Here is a 14,690-nt window from a genome sequence, read left to right on the forward strand (position 1 = left end):
AAAATTAAAAATAGTATATCGATCTAATTGAAAAAGAAAAAAATATAAAAATCTAATTACAAACGTGATGAAACTATAAGAACAACAGAATAATTAAACCTTTTTTATTTCATCGTCTATGTGAATTATAAAATATAAAATAATTTTTAGTAGAACATATCATAAATTCATAATACAAGTACTCATAATTTAAATACAGTTATTAATTTTTGGGTTAAATACAATTTTGGTCTCTTTAAGATATAGGTCGAAAATTGTTTTCATTCCCAACCTTTTTTTGTATACAAAATGGTCCTTAAGGTTTAACCTGATTTTAAATTTTTGGCGGCAGAAGCGGAGACAGAGGTGGATCGTGGACAGCTTCTTCTTCTTCTTCCCTTCTCCCTTTTTCTTTTTCTCTTCCCCCTTCCCAGGAGCAGAAATACTTTCCTTCTCTTATTTTTTCTTTTTTTAATAACTTTTTTTGTTATGGGTAATAATGGTCCAAAATTTTAAAATTTAAATAAAAATGACAATTTTAAAACTTGGTTTTAAATTTTAGAGACGATTTTGTATAAAAAAAAAGGTTGTGGACAAAAAAAAATTTGACCTATACCTGAGAGATTAAAATTATACTTAACCCTTAGTAGATACTTGATTGAAAAACATTATCTAAGCACCTCAGCTTATTGTTTTACTGGTAGCTTTTTTAATAAATTTGCAGTTCAGAAAGCACCAATATATAATTTTACACCTTAAAAATATAAGAATAATCTTGTGACATGCACACAGATGCTGGTGTTAGGGGTGTCAAAAATCTCTAGGAGGCGGGGATCCCCGCGGGGACCGTCCCGAATGCGTCCCATTGGTGAGGAATTTTTTCCGTGGAGATGGAGATGGGGAGCAAAATTTTCCCGAGACAGGCGCGGGGACCCGAGCGGAGATCCCCACCCCATCCCCGATAATTCTCCGAATGTTTGAAATTTCTTAAATAACCTTACTTTATTTCTAACATAGGTGGGTTTTTTAGTAATTTTACCAATTAAAAAAATTCTAACCCTATTATTCAGTCTTCCCTACTCACTGTGTTGTATAATTTTGATTTTCTCTTCTTTTATGTATCTAAAGCAATTAGACATATAGGGTTTATAATTTTGAAATAGTTGCTTGATTTTCTCTCCTTCTATGTATCTAAAGCAATTATGATTTTTCTTACTGAGTATGCTGACCATCAAAGAATACTTGATGTTAAAGACTATATCTTATTGCTTTTTTTAGAATGGAAGTTGTATTTTCAGATTTTATTTTATGGATTATAATTTGCTATGTTGTATTTCTGGATTTATAATCTTGGATAAGATATGTTTGTGTGTTTGTAATAGTATTTTGTAGTTTTTTTTTATTTTTTTGATATTTTTTACTATAATTTTCATATGAATGTTAAATATAAGGGGATGATGGGAAATGGGCCTAGCTGGTGTTAAAGAAACAAAGGAGTGACAAGGAACTAAAAAGAGGGGAGGATGTTGTGTGAAAAAAGAGGGAATGACGGTGAAACCAAACAAACGAGTGGGTCCATCCGTCCATGTCCATGACCACCAAAGTTTGGAGATTGATATGTGGCCCTGTACTCAGCCCACTACTATGAAATTCGAGCTGTTGGGGAAGAACATCACCCACAAGGATCCATGTGCAACAATGCATGTAGCGCTTCTCGTTTGCGTTGGGTAGCAGAAGATTAAAAAATTAATGGCACCCTTAATTGCATATGTAATACAAAGCTTTGCTAATAATAATAAAAATAAAGTGTATTTTTTTAAAAATTTGTTAAAAATTTTAAAAATATTTTTAAATTTTATTTTATTTTAATTTTATTTTTGAAGCTTTCAATTTGTATTAAATTTATCCATAACGGTTAATTTTTAAATTTATGAACAATTATTTAGCAATAATTTTATAAGAATAATTTTCAACACAAGTAAATCAGATATAGTTATTATGTATTATTGTTGAATTGGTCCTAAATTTTTTAAAAATTTAGGGATGTATTTAATACAAATTAAAAATTTTTGGATAAAATTAAAATAAAATAAAACTTTAAAATATTTTTAAAATTTTTAACAAATTTTAGAAACAAAAAATATATTTTATCCTAATATTAATTATGCTAACACTACATTAATGTAAGTATTTAGTTGAAAATTGTTTAAAGGTATATATATACTTTGGGACATAAGGTCCAAGGAAAAAAAAATAAACAAAATCTATTTTAGAAAATACTGTGCTAATGAAATCTACATGAAAATTTGAAAGAGTACACAAAGAAATATAAAAAAAAATGACATTTCAGCTGAAGTTTACGCTCTTGCTATGTCAATCTATCCATAAAAGTATTTGTTTTCTGAAATTCATGATGAATGTTCCAGTTATTTTTAGCCTATTGCAATGCTCTTTGATAGTCAAAACTAATACTCTTATTTAGTATAACTCGATAATTACTACTTTGGTATCCACTTCCATGCAAACGTTTATATACCTAAAGTTTAGAGCATATTTCCAAACCTAATAGAATACTTAGAGTTCTGTCAAAGTCACTATATAACTATTCAAATTTTCACTATAACAAGCCAAAAGTTTACCTTTATGGTCTCTTAAAATACTTTTGCAAGCCGCTGGACTATTCTTTGTAATAAAGTCATTTGAATTGAATCCAATGGATCTATTTTTCAACAAAGCACTAAACCCATTCTTGACCCAAATTATCTCCTTGTAAGCTAAATTATACTCCTTAGCTAAATGTCCAACCTCTTCTAGCTCTTCTCCATCCTTCATGTCACAACTTGGAGGTATTGTGGAATTTATCTCAACATCAACCTCAATTTTAAAGGAAGAAGACTCCTCAAATACTAAAGGACCATGTGTTGGTGTGGGATCATCATCAAGAGGAAGATTTGTTGTTTGCTCACCTTCTTCCGATTCTTCATCATTCAACACATGCTTCGGAGGTTGCGCACCCCCCTTGACGTTGCTTTCAAGATCAATGGAAGAAGGCTCAATAGGATTATCGAGGTGATTTGTTAGTGAGGACAATATCTCATCAATGATTGAGTCCATATCTTGATTAACCTCTCCTAATTCTTCAACCATTCCTTCCGACTCAATTGTCTCAACTTCCTCACTTAGTTGTGATTCTTGCTTCAACTCCTCTTCTTCACCTTGAAGCTCCAAATTCACTCCCTCATTATACTCTTTGGTTACTCCTCCACATTTGTCAATGGAAGTGTCTTAAATACATAAGCTTAGGTGGGAGGCCATGGTAGCCACCATGATTTCTATCTTCTTTAGCGCCTTTTGCTCTTCTTCTTGCCTTTGGATATAAGAGCTAATATCTCTTTGGTGTTCTTGCAAGAAGTTTTTGAGAGCTTCATCCATTGAAGGAGGTGGTGGGAGAGAGGGTTCATTGTTTGGGAGAAATGGTTCATAATTGGAAGGTGGTTTATCTTGGTAAGGGTATGGAGGTGATATATATGGGATTGATGGTTCTTGAGAATATTGATGTTGAAATAGTGGTGGCTCTAAGTATGACTTATATGGTTGTTGGTATGGTGGATATGAGTTATGATCATAAGGAGGTGAATGGTGGTATAGGACTTGTGAGTAAGGTTGTTGAGGACTATGTTGAGAGAAGGGGTCATATGTATGTGGTGGTTGTGGTTGACAACCACAATGAGGGTCACCACATCCATTAGATTGGTAAGCATTAGGAGTTGGATTGTACCCATAAGAAACCGACGGAGGTTGTTGCCAAGAAGGTTGTCTATATGCTTGAGACTCCTCCCATCTTTGATTTCCAAACCCTTAATGCAAACCTCCATTGAAGCTTTCATTTCCATTTCCTACAACATAGTTTGAACCAACCTCATAGCCAAAGTGATGAGAATTCATAGTAGAAAAGGGAAAACAAAAACAAAAATTAGGAAGAACTAAAGAAAACAAACTCCTAAACCAAAACTAGCAAACAAACAAAGAGCAAACCTATTCACACTATCAACATATATACAATAACCAATAACAAGTATACATTGCAACTCCCTAGCAACGGCGCCAAAAACTTGATAGTGAGGATTTATACCGGTTCGGAATTTAACAAAATAATTTCGTTGTGAGCATAGCCCAAACCGACAATCGATCCTCAAATCAAAGTTTAATTTTGGTTGTCACAAGTTCAACCCAATAAAAATAACCGAGAGTATTAGTCCCGGGTCGTTCTCCCTAGGAATTACAATCGAGTGCTCAATTATTGGTTATGAGTTTTATGGGGGTTGGGTTGATAAAAGTGCAAGAAAATAAATGACAAGAAAATAAAGCAAACAATTAAAGATAATAATTACTAAAGAGAGGCATTCATGGCAAGGATTGAGAATCAAGGCTTTCTATCCTAGTCATTAATCATCATACAATAGTTAACAAGAGCTAATCCTATTTCGTCATCTCCAACATAGGAAGAAGGTATAATGTTATCTTTATATTGAGAGAAAGTCAAACAGGACTAGTTAATCCCAATCCATAAGTAATGTTAATGGATACAAGACTAACTAATCACTCTAGATCACCAATCTAAATTGGGTATTAATGACTCAAGATTGTCCAATTTCTCTTTTCAAGCCAAGAATGCTCAAAAACTACTCTAGCATCCAACCAAGTATTTTGTCAAACACTTGGAAGGCACAAAAGGAAAGCATAGTAAAATTGCAAGGAACAATAAATTCTACAACTACCCAATACAAGAAAAGTAACCATCAACAAAGCAATTAACCATAAGAACATCAAACATAAATTGCATTAATTGAAATTAAAATCAACAAAGTGCTCATAAACATGAAAAGTGGCAAAATAAAGGAAATAGCAAGAGAAACTAAGAGAATTAAAGTACTAGAACAAGAAATTGCAATGAAACTAGATCAAAACAAGAATTAAACCCTAGATCTAAGATGAAATTAACCTAAAATCCTAATTCTAGAGAGAAGAGGGAGCTTCTCTCTCTAGAAAACTACCCTACATGGTCCTAAGCTAATCTAATTGCTCCTCCTTTGTTTTCTCTTCAATTCTGCATGAAATAGCCTAAAAAATGAGTTGGATTTGGGTCTCGAAAGCTCAGAAATCGCCCCCAGCGTATTCACTTTAATGAGGTCACGTGATCAGCGTCACGCGTGCGCGTCGCTGGCAAATTTTCTCCTCACGCATACGCGTGGATGTGACGAACGGATTTTTGTGTGGCTTAGAATTCACAATTGAAATCTCGTTGTAAAGTATAGCTTCTAAACCAACAATAATCCTTTCATACAAAAATTTGTTTGTCACAAGTAACAAACCCCTAAATTCTATAAACCGAAGTATTCAAACCTCGGGTCATTCTCCCTAGGAATTGTAATGGAGTGTCTTGTTATCGGTTGTGAGTTATATTTGGGGTTTTGATATGAAGCATGAAAGATAAATGGTAAGAAAGTAAACTAATGGCTAAAAAGGTCTTGGCAAGGGTTGGTGGTCAAAGATCTCTATCCTAATCACTAACCACAATACGAGAATTGGCAAGGATTAATCTCATTAAATCATCCTCTAACTAGTAGTAAAGGAAAGTCAAATGAGCTATATCAATCCTAGTCCATAAGTCCTAACTCTCCACTAATTCAATTAGTGAGAACTAGAGTCAATGAATCCCAATCATCAATTACTTGGACATTAGTAACTCAAGAGTTCCTAAGTTACCTTTCCAAGCCAAGAACATAAAACTCTACTCTAAAATCCAACCAAGCATTTCATCAAACACTTGGAAGGCATAAAAGGAAAGCATAGTAAAATTGCAAGAAAAGTAAATCTACACTACTCAATTTGCAAGGAATTAAACAACAACAAATCAAATGAACACAATTATTATGATTTACCTTGAATTGAATTGAAAGAGAAAGGAAGGAACAAAAGTAGATCTACAACAAAATGCAAGAACAACATAAAGGAAATTACAACAAAAAGATGGAAGAAGAATGAATGTAACAACAAGGAATTGAGAAGATAGAAGTAGAAGAAGATGAATTAAAATCTAGATCTAAGAACTAAACCTAATCCTAATTCTAGAGAGAAGTGAGAGCTTCTCTCTCTAGAAACTAACTCTAACTACTAAAACTAAGCTAAAACTAAACTAATGATAACTAACATCTGTTTCCCTCTTCACTCCTTGGGTTAAATAGCATCAGAAATGAGTTGGATTGGGCCCACAAGGCTTTAGAATTCGTTGGCCACGTTTTGCTTTAAGTGAACTAGGTGGCAGCAACGGCGCGTGCGCATACTTTGCGCGTGCGCGCCACCATACGTGGTTCAACCATAGAAAATCTTATATCGTTTCGAAGTTCCGGATGTTAGCTTTCCAACCCAATTGGAACCGCATCATTTGGACCTCTGTAGCTCAAGTTATGGCCGATTAAGTGTGAAGAGGTCGGCTTGACAGCTTTCCGGTTCCTCCATTTCTTCATGAGTTCTCCAACTTTTCATGCTTTCTTTCTTCATTCCCTTGATCCAATCTTTGCCTCCTAAACCTTAAATCACTTAACAAACATATCAAGGCATCTAATAGAATCAAGGTGAATTAAATTTAGCTATTTTGAGTCCTAAAAAGCATGTTTTCACTCTTAAGCACAATTAAAGGAGAATATACAAAACCATGCTATTTCTTGAATAAATATGGGTAAAAGGTGATAAAATCCCCAAAAATCAATACAAAACAAACCGTCAAATTGGGGTTTGTCAACCTCCCCACACTTAAACCAAGCATGTCCTCATGCTTAAACCAAGAATGAAGTAAGGGTATGGCATTTATTCAATGGAAACTAACTAAATGCAATCTACCTATATGCAACTATCTAAATGAATGCAAGTGCTGGGTCAAAATAAATCAATTCCCAAGAAACATATATGCACAAGGGCTAAGGACTAGCAAGTCTAATCCACAATTGAATTGAGTTATTAAATATTTTTACAAACTTGCATGAAGAATGATGATCATAGGTGAAAACATGTAATTGAGCATCGAACCCTCACCGGATGTGTTTGCACTCTATTCGCTCAAGTGTTTAGGGTTGATTCACTCAATTCTCCTCTATTTCATGCTTTCCAAGATTTGTTTTTCTTCTAACAATCAACATTTATTTCATGCATGCATACAAGTATCATGAGGTCTTTTCATTGGTTGTAATGGGGCTAGGGTCAAGGTAGGATGCATATTTGGTCAAGTGAGCTTGAAATTTGAATCTTTGATAAGCTTAAACTTCCCACCTAACCTATGACATCCTATACAATTAAGTTCTAACCTAACTACCCATTTTCTCATTTTTTCACATACTCATGCATTTTCTTTTCATTTTACAACTCATATGCATTGATCTTCTTGAGCTTCACTTTGGGGCATTTTGTCCCCTTTTTATTATTTTTTTTTCTTCTTTTTTTTTTCTATTTCTTTTTTTCTTTTCCATATTATTTTTCTTTTCTTTTTCTTTTGTTTTTCTCATTTTTTTTTCTTTCTATATACAAGAGCATCAATGCATAAGGTTTTACATTTGATCAATACATGAGTATGTACCCAATTCCCAATATTTTCAATAACAAAACTACCCTTTTATTCACCCAATGTCCCAAGGTTCCCACACTTGAATGATACTCACACACACTAGCCTAAGCTAATCAAAGATCCAAATTAAGGACATTTATTATTTTTTCGCTTTAAGGCTAGTAATGTGTTAAATTAAAGAATAAATGGGTTAAGCGTAGGCTCAAATTTGGCTAACAAAGGAAGATAAAAGGTAGGCTATTTGGGTAAGTGAGCTAAATGAAATGATGGCCTCAATCACATAAATGCATGAATACACAAAATAATGGACATAAAGAATCAAACAAATCAAAGATTACAATCATAGAAAGAGAATAATGCACACAAGAAGGAAAAAATAAGTGGTTATAAGATGTAACCACACCGTTAGGCTCAAATCTCACAAGCTTGTGTTCTTAGCTCAAAAACATGATCCACAATATATATAATTCAAGCAAGTTCTATGAAAAGTTTTCCACTCAAATCAATTGGTGCCCTATAGATAGAAATCCTTGGAAAATTTCATTATTTTGACTAAGCTTGTTGTGTATATATATGCAAAAATAAGAAAATGCAACAAAAATCCAAAAAAACCTAAAATGAAATGCAAAAGTGTTGGGATTAGAAATTTGTCACCCAAAATCGCCGACCGGTCGGACGACCTCCCCACACTTAAAAGTTTGCACCGTCCTCGGTGCACTCAAAGATGAGCAAGGGGGTGCGGCGACTCTCCAGATTGTTATGTGTTCTTTCTTCCACTTCCATGGTTGCTTGTGGTGCATTCGTTATGAAAAACAAAAATATAACACCATAAGATGAGAAGATATAAAAGCAAGGAAGCATACATTGTTGGAATGATGTAAATCACTAGAATGAGGTGAGTGAATTAGTGTGACATTAAGAAATATTAGGTGTGTGAATTTTAAATTGCGCGGTGTAGAATACACATTAGCATAAAAGCTATGTCACAAAAGAAGCATGCACTTCATTTATCCTAGTGTGCTTGAGATGCTTTAAGTAAGCTTGTAAGGTAAGACAAGCATTAGAGAAGCATGAAAGCATTCAAGTCAAACATATGGATGGATATAATCATGAAATACAATGTATTAAGGTAAATGCTCAACATCATCCATCAAGAGGTTGCCTAATCGAGGGAAAAGGATCCAAATCACATGGTGGCTAGCTACAACATGCAATTCAAAAGAGTTATAAGCTCGAAGACAATTCTCATCACTTGGTATTTTTTTTCAAAAGGTAAGCATGAAGAACTCAAAACCAAGTAACAAAATATAACCTCAATCATAGAATCCAACAAAGATTATCTAAAAACATTCATGCTAAAATAGCATTTAGGCAATAAGGGATATAGCAATGTATAGTAAACAAAGTCAATACGCCAACACTTATGATGAAAAGAGAGAAAATAAAATGAAAACTAAACGAAAACTAACTAATCAACTAACCAACTAACTAATTAACTAACTAAAATAAATGGTTATCCATGGTGTTTGGAAGTGTTGGATGAGGGGTAGGAGAAGGGAAGAAGAAAGGAGAAGGAAAGAATTGGAAAGAGGAGAAGAAAAGAAATGTGGTGAAGGAAGGAAATCCGCGCGTACGCGCGCATGTCGCGCGCGCGCGGATGGCTTATTTCGAGAGTGACGCGTACGCGTCATGTGCGCGAGCGCGCAAATAGGTTTGTGCCAAAGGCACAACGTTGGCGCGGCGTGGGCATAACTCTCTGGAAAATGTATGGAGGTTGGAACTTCCCAATCAACGCGTACGCACGCATGGCGCGCGCGCGTGGATGGTCGAAAATGCTGGAAGTGTGCGTACGCGCCATGTACGCGTACGCGTGGATGGTGCTCTGTTTTTCAAAAAAAAAATTTCTATGTTTTTGCACCAATCCAAGCATTCCAAACCTCCAAACAGCTACCAAAACACCATAAAACCTTAGTTAACATACTTAAACTACCAAACATACTCAACTAACTAAACAAAACATGAAATTAAGCTAATTCTACCAATATATACAAAAGAGAAAATGAAAGGATTTTACCATGGTGGGTTGTCTCCCACCTAGCACTTTTGTTTATTGTCCTTAAGTTGGACTTATGGGGAGCTTCTCTCAAGGTGGCTTGTGCTTGTACTCATCTTGGAACTTCCACCAATACTTGGACTTCCAATAAGCTCCATCATTCAAGATTAATATCTCCAAGCTTTGATGGATTTCTTCACAAACCATGGGCTCCCAATGTTGATCCTCATGTGTTCCCGGATCCCATATTTTGTCTTCACACCCATCTCCAAGTTGATTATCATTAATCCATGTGGGTGGTGAGCAAGGTGAATTCTCAACAAAGTGACTAAACATCCTTCTAGACCCATGTACTCTAGTTATACACCAACCTTTGCTATCAAGCTTTGTACATGTGACCATAATGAACCTAGAAGGATGCTTCCAACCACTAACCATCTCCTTTTTACTCCTAAAGCCACTAATTTTTCTAAGTTGACCATCCGTCTCAAGCAAACCATATTCAAGGGGAATAACAAAGCTTAAGTATAAGGAATTTACCCACTTGAATGAGAGAATAGATGGTGGTGGCTTGGGGAGAGGTATCTCCAATGTGCTTGCAAGCTCTACTCCCTTGTTTGCTTCCTTGTCAATCTCCATCTCTTCATAAACTTCTTCATTTTCAATCCTTTGTTCATCAACTTCCTCTAACTCTTCAACATCACTCAAGTCATAAATGGGAGGTTGAGAGAAATCTACCTCCACATCACTTTTAAATTCATTGGGAGAAGGTTCTTCAAATTCAAAGGATTCTTCACCAAGAAGATTGGGTGCATGATCTTCATCACCAAGGGAACTCAATTCTTGCTTCATTCTCTCCAAGTCTTCATATAGAATATGCCTCGGAGGTTGTGCACATTCCTCCTCAACATCAAATTTACTCTTCTTGGAGGGATTTTCTTTGATTTTAGCTTCCCATGGAGGTTCCGCATCTCCTAAGTCTTCAACCACTTCTTCCTTTTCTTTAATAATCATAGGCTCCTCCAATTGTTCTAACACAAAGTAGCATTCCTCCTTTTCCACCGGAGTTTCCAATCTTTCCTTCATGCTATGCTCTTTAATTGGTTCTCCACATGTGACCATGGGAGTGCTTTGAGTGCTCAAGCATTGGGAGGCTAAAATGCTTACTACCTTGGTCAAGGTAGCCATAAATTCTAGTGTCTCCCTTTGCATTTCTCCTTGCCCTTGAAGTATAAGGCTAAGGGTTTCATCCATTGAGAATTGGGGTGGATAAGAGGGTTCATTGTCTTGGAGAAAGAGTTCATTATAGGAAGGTGGTTCTTCTTGGTAAGGTGGTGGTGTGTATTGAGGTGGTTCTTGGGAGTAGTAATCTTGGAATTGTGGTTCCATGTATGGCTCATATGGTTCAAAAGGAGGTTGGTATGGTAGGTAAGGATCATGGTCATATGGAGGTGTTTGTTGAAAATAGGCTTGTGAGTGTGGTTGAGGTTCATGTTGAGGATATGACTCATAGGCATATGGTGGTGGGTCTTGAAAATCACAAGGAGATCCACCATAGCCATTTGATTGATATGCATCAAAGAATGGATCTTCTTCATAGTGCATTGGTGGGGGTTGTTGCCATGATGATTGATCATAAGCATATGGCTCTTCCCACCTTTGATTGTCCCATCCTTGATACACATCTCCATTATAGTCCTCATCACCTACAACATAGTTGTAATCACACTCATAGCCAAAATGAGAATTCATAATGGAAAGAGAAAACAAAAATCAAAAGATAATGGAAAATAAGAGAAATAAAATTCTACAACTAGCAAATAAAGCAAAAAGCAAGATATTCACACTATTCACATATGTACAATAACCAATAACATAACACCATTGCAATTCCCCGGCAACGGCGCCATTTTGACGAACGGATTTTTGTGTGGCTTAGAATTCACAATTGAAATCTCGTTGTAAAGTATAGCTTCTAAACCAACAATAATCCTTTCATACAAAAATTTGTTTGTCACAAGTAACAAACCCCTAAATTCTATAAACCGAAGTATTCAAACCTCGGGTCGTTCTCCCTAGGAATTGTAATGGAGTGTCTTGTTATCGGTTGTGAGTTATATTTGGGGTTTTGATATGAAGCATGAAAGATAAATGGTAAGAAAGTAAACTAATGGCTAAAAAGGTCTTGGCAAGGGTTGGTGGTCAAAGATCTCTATCCTAATCACTAACCACAATACGAGAATTGGCAAGGATTAATCTCATTAAATCATCCTCTAACTAGTAGTAAAGGAAAGTCAAATGAGCTATATCAACCCTAGTCCATAAGTCCTAACTCTCCACTAATTCAATTAGTGAGAACTAGAGTCAATGAATCCCAATCATCAATTACTTGGACATTAGTAACTCAAGAGTTCCTAAGTTACCTTTCCAAGCCAAGAACATAAAACTCTACTCTAAAATCCAACCAAGCATTTCATCAAACACTTAGAAGGCAACATCTAAAGTATCTAAAGTATGAAAAGTATGTTGATTCCCTTTCAATCCTTGGCTTAAATAGCATCAGAAATGAGTTGGATTGGGCCCACAAGGCTTTAGAATTCGTTGGCCACGTTTTGCTTTAAGTGAACTAGGTGGCAGCAACGGCGCGTGCGCGTACTTTGCGCGTGCGTGCCACCATACGTGGTTCAACCATAGCAAATCTTATATCGTTTCGAAGCCCCGGATGTTAGCTTTCCAACCCAACTGGAACCGCATCATTTGGACCTCTGTAGCTCAAGTTATGGCCGATTAAGTGCGAAGAGGTCGGCTTGACAGCTTTCCGATTCCTCCATTTCTTCATGAGTTCTCCAACTTTTCATGCTTTCTTTCTTCATTCCCTTGATCCAATCTTTGTCTCCTAAACCTTAAATCACTTAACAAACATATCAAGGCATCTAATAGAATCAAGGTGAATTAAATTTAGCTATTTTGAGTCCTAAAAAGCATGTTTTCACATTCAAGCACAATTAAAGGAGAATATACAAAACCATGCTATTTCTTGAATAAATATGGGTAAAAGGTGATAAAATCCCCAAAAATCAATACAAAACAAACCGTCAAATTGGGGTTTGTCAGGATGACGCGTGCGCGTGGCCTTGAATTTCCCAAATGCTCATTTCTTCATGAATTCTCCACTTTGCATGCTTTTCTCTTCACTTCTTCCATCCAATACTTGCCTTATAAATCTGAAATCACTCAACAAACATATATATCAAGGCATCGAATGAAATCAAAGTGAATTAAATTTAGCTAGTTAAAGGCCCAAAAAGCATGTTTTTAACTCTTAAGCACAAATAAGGGAGAATTACAAAAGCATGCTATTTCATTGAATAAATGTGAAATAAGTTGAAAAAATTTCCTAAATTAAGCACAAGATAAACCACAAAATTTGGGTTTATCAATCCTCGAGCCTTCCAATCATCATGAGAAGGATTACTTGATGAAGTAAAGTTGAATCTACTAGATAAAGTCCTCGTATGAAAAGTGGTGGTGAATAAACTTGTGATGATATTCCAAAAAATGTAATGACAAGTGAATGGTCTTGAATGAAAGAGATGATTGATTTTTCATGAACAGAGGCTTAGAGAAGCATTATGAGACCTCTGAACAAAAAAAAAATCCTTAGATCAAAGTGAAAAAGAAAAAGAGAGAAGAGAAACAGCAAAGAAAAGAAAGAACAATGAAAAGATCAAAAGAAAATCAAAGTTGAAAAGCTCTGAGCATTAATGGCTAAAGAGCCCAATTATGTGTCTGTGGTGTTGATTATTCAAGGACAGGCTTGGGTGATTAGATCTGAGGGGTGCTTCAGCATCCAGTAACTTGGGCCAACTAGTTCGAGATTATTGATCAAAATTCCACAATCAAGACCCGCCTTGAGACAAAACATTTAGAAGTCCAAAGAGGCTCTGGATATCGATATTTGAAAATTCAAGTCTTCACTCCCAATATTTCAAGATTCATTAAGAAAGAAGAAAGAAGAGAATCCGCTTATGATCACAAGGTTAGTAAACCCCATTATCAACATGGACATGAGTTTTAAAGAGATTCAATTCTTCTTCACCAATTCAATTCTTTTCTTTTCTTTTTGCTTGAGGACAAGCAAAGTTTTAAGTTTAGTGTTATGATGCGTTCATATTTTTGACGTTTTTCTTATTTTTAATTCTTGTATTCTTAAGTTTAATTATAGTTTCAGCTTCTAATCTCATTACTTTTAGTTATCTTTTGCTACTAACGTGTTTGCTAAGTATTTTCAAGGAAATACAGTTAAAAGGAAGGCAAATCAAGTAGTAAAGGGAGGTTAATCAAGAGGCAAAGCATTGCATAAAAAATTAGGAGCCATGTACCCAAGACCGAAGAGACAAGGGAGGATGAGGCATGACACGTCCTGCTGGAGAGCCAAACAAGGGTGTGCCACACCATGAACCATGAAACACTGGCGTGCCACGCCTAGGTAGGGGCATGCCGCACCTTATCCAAGACAAGGAGCTGGCGTGCCACACTTGAAAGAAAACAACCCCTAGGAGTGAATTTGCAAAGCTGTCAGTTCTGACCTCTTCACACTCAAGTGACCATAACTTGAGCTAAAGAAGTCTAAATGAGGTGGTTCAAGTGACGTTAGAAATCTAACATCTAGAGTTTTGAAACAATATGTATATGTCTATAGTGGACATTTAGTTTGAGCTGCAAACGACCCTCATCTTTCCGGCTAAAAAATCAGCGCCCAGAAAGCTGCGTGGCATGCCCAGACAGCCCAGTACATGCCCAAGATCATCCTACACACCAATTGAAGCCCATTCTCCCCTAAAAGATGTAATTTTGGTTGAGATTATGAAAGATTCTATAAGATAGGATTTGATTTGAATTAGTTTTGATTAGGATTTTTAAATTATTATTAGTTATCTTAATCTTCCTAAAGGATAAAATAAAGATTTTGTTTTTAAATTTGAATTATTAGAAAACCTAGGATTTAAATAAGTGAAATTGCTCACAGAGAAGGGCATC

Source organism: Arachis ipaensis, chromosome B06, assembly GCF_000816755.2.
Source record: "Arachis ipaensis cultivar K30076 chromosome B06, Araip1.1, whole genome shotgun sequence".
Classification (NCBI taxonomy): Eukaryota; Viridiplantae; Streptophyta; class Magnoliopsida; order Fabales; family Fabaceae; genus Arachis; species Arachis ipaensis.